Source organism: Chenopodium album, chromosome 15 (genome assembly GCF_948465745.1).
Source record: "Chenopodium album chromosome 15, dcCheAlbu1.1, whole genome shotgun sequence".
In the NCBI taxonomy this organism is placed as follows: Eukaryota; Viridiplantae; Streptophyta; class Magnoliopsida; order Caryophyllales; family Amaranthaceae; genus Chenopodium; species Chenopodium album.
Window position 1 is genome coordinate 50687594 of NC_137848.1, and position 8953 is coordinate 50696546.

The following is an 8953-nucleotide window of genomic DNA, read 5'->3' on the forward strand; positions in this document are numbered from 1 at the left end:
ACATAAGAAAGCCCCAATTCGATTTTTTAGGCATTTTTAGAAAAATTCGAGAATTAAACTCTCTCTCTTCCGCCATGAATGACCTCGCTTCTCTCCTTCGCCATTGATGTCGTCATCGTCACCTACAGGGAGAGCCACCATTGCTGTCATCATCGTCTTTATCGTCATCGTCATTGTCATCTCCTCCGCCGCACAAGCTATTTGGTCAGGCTTGACTGACCCAATAGTTTGTGTTTTGTTATAGTGCTATTTTATAGATAAAGAAAATTTGGGATAATTAAACACTGTTAATCCCAAAACAACAAAATTGTGGGGCTAATCTTTCAGATTTAGCTTAAGTTTATTGTTACAATAATACAGAATTGATACAAGTACCATTAATTTCATACAAAAATACTACTTCGTGTATTGCATTTATGTTTAACGAAAATAATATAGAGTACTTCATATAATTTACATAAAAATAAATAATTACAACAAAAAAAGGTCATAGAAGATTACCATACTAAATTTAATTTGGATCTTGCTAACGAACGCCCCCGAAGCGTTGGATAAGCATTTAAAATATTGCTTAAAATAGTATTAATTTGGAAAAACATGACAAAATCACGCATCGATCAGTGTAATTAATGTTCATTTTATTTTAATTTTTCTACTTTTAGCTAATTTATCCAACGCCCTCAAACGTTCGTTAGCTTTTGCCATTTAATTTTACAACTAATCTTTAATTTGAAAATATTTTATTATTAATAAACTTTAATCCCCAAAAAAGGGGAAAAATAATAGAAGAAAAAAATGATAAAAATTCACTACTTTTAGCATCTCACAAAACACCTTTTTGCACTTCCACTGCTCAACTCTCCCCCTCTCTCTCCGCCCTCTGCTCAGCCTTTCCGCCACCGTCTTCCGCCGTGCGCCGTGATCTTGCCGTTGAGGTATTTTTCCTTTTATTTCTTTTCTTATTTTTTTAATCAATTCTTTTATTGTTTTGTATTTTTCTCATTTAATTCATTTAAGGTTTTCTGGGTTATTTATAATTTGAATCATATCGCTAATTTAGGTTATTTCAACCTGAAAATTAAGGGTTCAAAATTGAAGGGAAATTTTCATGTGATCAATGTAAATGTAGAATATATATGGGAATTTTCTGAGAAAGAAGAAAGAAGTAGATATTGTGTTTGATTACTTAAATTTTATACGAATTAATTATCTTATTATATAATTGTACATTCTAAGCAATTAAGGAGTATTATTATATTTAATTTGGTTTAATCTGACCACCAATTAATTTTCCCAGAATTTCTTGATTGTTTGGAACGTGCATTGATTTAAAAATAAGAATTAGCGGAAAAATGGTACTCCCTCCGTCGATTCCTATTTCTAGCATTTATTCCTCACATAATACAAAGAAGTAGGAATCTAATTAAGGGACGGAGGGAGTACATTTTGATATTGCAAGCCTGACTGAATTGATTTCTGTTGGTGTGTTAGGATTCAGGAGCTACAATGTGCTGAATGTAGACGGGTTTTGATCCCGGGTCTTGGGTAGTTGGGTATGACCCCCAAGTCTTTAGCGCTAATTGGCATCCTCCAAGCATGACTGATTTGTGTACATTATTGTCATTCTGATTCTTTCAAGTTTGGATGTGTCTTTGTGCTTTCCAATTGATAAGATTCTTCTGGGATTTTTCTATAAAAAATATTAATTGAATTGAGGAATGTTGTTTCTTGAAATATCATTTATGTATTGCATGTTGTCTACTTCATGCTATTTTGACTCCCTTGCAAAATATAAATAAATAAAGTACTACCTCATTTTACTAGTGGTATCAATGTATTGATATTCTCCATCATGGATTGAATGGATTGTTCTTAATCATATCTGGGGTAAACTTTGAAATGTTTTGAAATATAGAATTGATTGATTAGGACCCCTGCTAAAAATGTCTGAATTAATACCCCTACATTTCTAATGACACCATTGTTTTAATGATGAATAGGTTCCATGCTGTAAAACCATGAATGCAAAAGCGAAAAAGAGAACTGTAGTTGAAAATGGTGACACTGGGACTGGTGAGGACTTGGTCCTTGCTACATTGATAGGGAATGGGGAGGATTTGAGTCCTCTTGTTCGGCATGCCTTTGAAACAGGCCGTCCTGAGCCACTTCTTCAGCAGCTAAGGCACGTGTCAAAGAAGAAGGAAGCAGAGATCGAGGAGTTATGCAGGCTTCATTATGAGGAATTCATTATCGCGGTTGATGAGCTTCGTGGTGTGCTCGTTGATGCAGAGGAACTGAAGTCTGAACTCCAAACTGATAATTTTAAATTGCAAGAGGTTGGGACTTCTCTGTTGTCTAAGCTTGATGAGCTTCTAGAATCGTATTCGATAAAGAAGAATATAAGTGAAGCTATTAAGATGTCCAAAATGTGCTTTCAATTGCTGGAGCTTTGTTCAAAGTGTAATGCTCATGTGTCTGAGGGGAAATTTTATCCTGCGTTGAAGACTATTGAGTTGATTGAGAAGGATTACTTGAAGAATATTCCCGTCAGAAAGCTGAGAGTGGTAGCGGAACATAAAATTCCAGCCATAAAGTCGCATATTGAGAAAAAAGTGTGCAGTGAAGTTAATGAATGGCTAGTTCATATCAGGACCCTGGCCAAGGATATTGGACAGACAGCAATAGCACATACTTCATCAGTGCGTCAGAAGGATGAAGAAACAAAGGCTCATCAGAGAGAGATAGAAGAAAACAATCGTTCACAGCTACCAGAGGTTGCATACAGTTTAGATGTTGAAGAGGTAGATGAGGATCTGAGTTTGAAAATTGATCTTACTCCTATTTACAGGGCATATCATATCCACAAATGCCTAGCGATTGGGGAACGGTTTCGGGAATACTATTATAATAACCGGCTGGCGCAACTCAATTCAGACTTGCAGATATTCTCATCGCAGCCATTTCTTGAATCTCATCAAACCTTTTTGGGCCAGGTAGCTGGGTATTTTATTGTGGAGGATCGTGTTCTCAGGACTGCAGGAGGTTTATTGGAAGAAAGTCAGGTTGAGACTATGTGGGAAACTGCTGTTTCTAAAATCACTTCTGTGGTTGGGGCCCAGTTTTCCAGGATGAATAATACTGCACATTTCCTTCTTATCAAAGATTATATGACGCTTTTTGGAACAACATTGAGACATCATGGGTATGAAGTAACATCTCTTCTTGAGACTATTAATGGCACTAAAGATAAGTATAGCAAGCTTCTTATGGAAGAGTGTCGCAGGCAGATTTCTGAAATAGTTGCTAATGATAGCTTTAATCAAATGTTGTTGAAAAAAGAATCCGACTACCAGGCAAATGTACTCTCTTTTCAACTGCAGACATCAGACTTCATGCCTGCCTTTCCTTATGTTGCACCATTCTCCTCCATGGTACCAGAAGCTTGCCGTGTTGTCAGATCATTTATAAAGGACTTTGTAGATTACTTATCTTCTGGTGGGGATGTAAATCTTTTTGATGGTGTGAAGAAGTGCCTGGATACGCTATTGATCGATGTGCTTAATGAAGTCATACTTGATAAAATTAGTGACACCTCCATTGGTGTATCAAAAGCCATGCAGATTGCTGCAAATGTGGCTTTCCTCGAAAAAGCTTGTGATTTTTTCGTGAAAACTGCATCAAATCTCTGTGGAGTCCCGACACGGTCAATAGATCATCCTCAAGCTACTTTAACAGCTAAGGTGGTCCTTAAAACATCAAGAGATGCAGCGTATATCGCTCTGCTGAGTCTGGTTAACACTCGGCTGGATGAGTTTATGTCACTCCCTGAAAATATCAATTGGATACCAGATGATGTACCTGAAAATGGACATGAATACATGAATGAGGTGATTATTTATCTTGACACTCTTCTGTCAACTGCCCAGCAAATTCTACCAACTGATGCTTTATACAAGGTTGGCAGTGGCGCTCTTGAGCATATATCCAATACTATTACAGGCGCATTTCTTAGTGATAGTGTTAAAAGATTCAATGCTAATGCAGTTGAGGCCATTAACATTGATCTGGAGATTTTAGAGAACTTTGCTGATCAGCGGTTTGAGAGCACTGGTTTGAGTGAAGATTACAAGGATGGTAATTTTAGATATTACTTGATAGAAGCTCGCCAATTAATAAACCTTTTAAGGAGTAATACAGCAGAAAACTTCATGAACCCTGTCATCAGGCAGAAGAATTACCATACTTTGGAAATTAAGAAGATTGCAGTTATCTGTGACAAGTTCAAGGATTCTGCAGATAGTCTGTTTGGAAGTCTTTCAAATCGAAATGCAAAAACTAGTGCCCGGAAGAAATCTATGGATATTTTGAAAAGAAGATTACGGGACTTCAGTTAGACAGCTGGCAGCCTCTTATTATATGAAGCAGAAAAAGATTGTGATTTTTCTTTGGTAACACAACTAGATTTTTCTCTTTTGTAGCTCACTTATATAGGTACCCTTTTTACCTGTGGCGTTATTTCTTTATTTTCTCTTCAATTTTGTTTCTCTTAACATTTCAATTGACTGAATTTTCTTAATATTGGTGTTGAAAGATTAGAGGATCATTGGATTCCTATTCCCTAATATTAACATATGATAACAATGTTCATTTAGAGTGCAGAACCAAGTGACTTGGCAACAATGATGAAGGGGCAAAAAAAAAAAAAAAAAAAAGAAAGAAAGAAGTGAAAAAAAAAAGGAATAAAATGTAAAGCATATTGTGCCTTTTGTTGAGTCTGAAGAACACACCACTAGGTGTTTTTTTTTTTTTTTTTCTTCTTTATCCGGATCACATATCATGAGGAAATTTTGGTTATCTGTACTGTACCTGTTCATTAAGCATGAGAAACATATTTGGTCACATGTCAAGCTTTCATTTCTACCGTTTTAGTAAAACATCAATATTTATAGTCTTGTTTCAAGTTTCCAGGTTTATCAATAAGCTGTGCAACTCATATTGGCCTTGGTTTATTTTTTAATATGTTTTTTTTTGACTTCTGGTATGACTCAAAGGATAACTTCCATAAAAAATAAAAATCTATTTCAATTTGTTTGTTGCTAATGCTAACCGAAGATTTGTTTAACGACTTTAACCTCTGGTTCTGGTAATGTTGTGTTTGCAGAGTTGTTAAGTATCTATGTGTAAATTATCGAGTTCATCAGGTCCTGCTTATGGCAGGACTTGCATGAATATTTCTGAACCTGAGATTGGGCTTGCTTCTCGGTTTTACAAATTGCCCTTTGTTGTGGGAGCTCTTGTTATTTTTTATTTAATTAATTTAATTTATTTTTTATTTTTTTGTTAGTGGGAGCTTTTCTGAGAAACTACATTGCACTTGGCCCTTTTAAATCATTACTTACTGTTAATTCTGAAACTCCATGCCTGAATACATCTTTGAATAATTTTTTTATAATAGTATTATGAGATTGTTGATCAACAGAATGGTGTTTAGTTTCTGAAGAATCTGAAGTCATGCTTTAGCTCATAAATGGCTGAAACTTTTCTTGGCAAGGGAATATCATATTAATAATACCATAACCATTTGGAGAAGCTCCTTTTTTGTGAACTTTGCTATTGATCAACTCTTGTCTTATTGCAATTTGTTGTGTTGTATTCCTTATAAAGAGCTTGCTAGACATTTTCCTGGATCCATGCTACATGAAATTCATAAAATCAATGAGGTGCTTATGGTGTGGGATTGGGTCTTTTTAATTGCCTGAAATCATCCTTTCAAGATGAAGAGTTTATGAAGTGACAAAGGCAATGTCTCACAAGGCTTTCATCAAAGTTCTTGAAAGGATTCTTGTATTGCATAATTTTGTTCGGGTGCTTCTGCTGGATAATCATATAATCTCACCACACTACCAGTTTTCCAGGGCTACAGAGATTATTCTAACCATTCTCTACTTTTCAGTGTCTCACTTTTTTAGGGTCCTAAGTGGCGAATTATTTTATGTTTTGCCTGGAGATCCATCTGGTGGCTGGTAGGGGGATTATTTGATCAACTTGATTTTATTTTGTTTTTACTTTTGAGACTTTCAGATTTTTACAAACAATGTTGGAGCGAACCTGCTGGAGATTATTGGACCTGCATCAACCTATTTCAGCTGCACTTAACCAAAGGCGAGGTACATGTGATTCGTCTGATAATATTCAAATTTAGTTTTGCAACCTTTTTAACAAGAACTTAGTTTATCCTACAGAATGTCTTCCTTTAGAAGTTACAATGGTGTTATGATATCATTTTTGGAAATTTTCTCATGTAGCGTACAGTTTAAGTTGTCATGTTCTGACCGTCTGAATATGCAGCGACAATAGAGTAACAGACAATTACCCCTTTCCAAACTCATTTTAAAGTAGTCTGACTTTAATCACATACCAAATATCTCTCTAATCTTCTTGTTGTTTTATCTCCAGCCTACTCTCTTTCTTAAGGCTCAATACTTCCACCTAACTGGAAAGTTTGTGACAAAGATTTCAATATGCTTCTCTAAGCAGCATTACTGTATCACAATCCTTTCTGTTGATGAAGAGGAAGGTTCTCATTTGTCTTTGCTTCTTTTAGTCTTTTAAGGACCTGTGAATTGCATTGCACTGGATTACCATGTTTTGGCAAGCTAGCATGTAATACACATACGCCGTCTTTATATCATCAAATTTGCCTTTAAATTATGATGTACTTTGAACTGTCCAGGAGGCCCGTATATAGATATTATAGATGGCTAATTTTTGATGCTTTACAATTCCATCTTCTATTTTCTTCCCTCTCTAATTACCCATCATAGTGATTTATGTACAATTAATCCTCTTATTAATACCTTTTTCTTATTAAGAAATTTGGTCTCATACATCCAGTTATCAGTATTTGCTCGTATATAAAAGCAACATCATTCCCATATAGAATTTTATTTCGGATTCAGTCCTCGTGTATAGATATCTGTCCTGGTTAGGTTGTGAAAAGAGTTTCATGTCTAGGAAGCAAGATGGTTTGCAGATGACTTGTTTGCAGTCTGCACTTCCTATGAGAACAAATAATAGAAATAAATAATTCCCATTCTCCTCGGTGCTTTTTTGTTAAGAAAAAAGGATCATATTAACAGCTGAAAAAAGGAGTATTAGCATATAGGAACCCATTCTATATAGAAGTATATGCTAATTTGCTAGTCTCAGAATTGTAATTCATTATGCCTTGATATGGAAACTTGGATATGTCAGGAATGTCTGCCTTTTATTTTAAGTTAGAACAAGATTACTCTCATACCCATGGTTGTGATAATGTTTATACAGAACTGACTTATCATGGTCCTTAGATAAAGGTATTGTAGCATTATAATTACTTCCAGTAGTGCCTATTTTATCATTTAAGAATAAGAAGTCTGACAAAGATACAGTGACAGTGGATTATGTAGTGGCTGTTGCTGTTATATGCATCTATCAGCTATCGTCACCTGTTTGTTACTGCCTGTTATGTTATGAGACAGGGTTTCAAGTTTAGAAACTGTTATATAATGGCCCTGTTTTGTTAACCTTATTTCTACTTATTCCAAGAAAACTAAGTTAACAAATAAGTTAAGTTTAAAGATAAGTGTTACCGAACTTTAATGTACAATTACAATACATTCTAATAAGCTCAGGTGAAACCGTGAAATCAAGTAAGGTTAGATTAGTTTAGTTAAGTTTGGACGAATTCTTATAAGAGAAAATCAGGTGAGAAATACCTCTTGGGCTGATCCAAGTAGTCAGGATCAGTTGATGAGGCAGGCCATGGAAGTGGCTAGGAAAAAGTCTGGGCTGATTCACAGTCCGATCCTGGGCCTTAACACATAGGCCTAAGGCTTTGCTCAAAAAAGCAGGGCTTAATCTGACAGGGTTGTAAGTGTGGTTGTTTGTGCCAGGCTGATCCTAGAAAACTTGGCCCATGACCCTCTTGCTAGCAGGATCAATCTGATCCAGGCCTTTGTCAGATTGGGCTAGACGGTCGGGCTTGCCTAGTGGCAGCAGCTTGTTCCCATGATTTCAATAACAAGGAGAGATGATTCAGATGAGTATACAAGGAATGTTCTAAATACTTAAAGGAAAGCTGGAAAACCAGCATGATTTCTAGTCAGATTGCAGTACATTACATTAGATGCTAGATTTCATCATGAGAGAGATTCAGTTGTACTAGCATTCCTATTAAGGTGCAACCTAACCTCTGTTACTAAGATTGGACTATTGTTAGGCACGAGAATATGTCTAGGTGTCTGACTTATTTATTTAATGGAAAAAATTGCGAATTTTTGGTATATAAAGTACCAATTCCCTGTATTGGTGTCATAGAGCTAAGTACCTGATAGTAATACAAGTTAAAATCGGATTGACATACTGAGCTAAGTACCTGATAGTAATACAAGTTAAAATCGGATTGACATACTGTTATACGTGTATTATCATTCATTTGTGCTCCTTTTTTAATGATTGTTTTGTTTTTTTCAAAGTGTGAATGCAGGTTGAATAGATAAGAGAAGACCAATGAGAAGACATAAGATCATGCTCTGGACAGACCAGGTTAGCAGAGAGTTATCAATTGTGAATTGGTGGTAATCCTGAATCATATAATTGAGTCATGGACCACTGACAATACAATCTCCTTCCTTTTTGTTAAAGTTTAAATCTTTAACGTTCACCAAACACATCAATATCTGTATTTGGCTTTTATGTCAATATTTACGTAAGTGGCTACGTCATTCTAGACTACATGTTCTTCTAGTGTGACAGATTAAACCTTTGTCAAGAATTTCAGCACCATTCTTCTGTTGTCTTGTGAACCTACAGTTACTTAAGAATATTACTTGTAGGATTGTTGATTACAGTTACTTAAGAATATTACTTGTAGGATTGTTGATTATGCTAAACAACTGAATAGAAGTGTAAG

General features: G+C 35.5%; 1 pseudogene across 2 annotated transcripts; it reads left to right on the plus strand.

Moving 5' to 3' along the window:
• Positions 1-797: 797 nt before the first annotated feature.
• Positions 798-4590, plus strand: LOC145582501 (exocyst complex component SEC15A pseudogene; annotated as a pseudogene). 2 transcript variants are annotated; one of them, XR_014099892.1, is made up of 3 exons: positions 798-935; positions 1492-1553; positions 2001-4590. The product of XR_014099892.1 is annotated as an exocyst complex component SEC15A pseudogene, transcript variant X2 (transcript). The 2 variants fall into 2 exon arrangements; XR_014099891.1 differs by lacking the exon at positions 1492-1553.
• The last annotated feature ends 4363 nt before the right edge of the window (positions 4591-8953 follow it).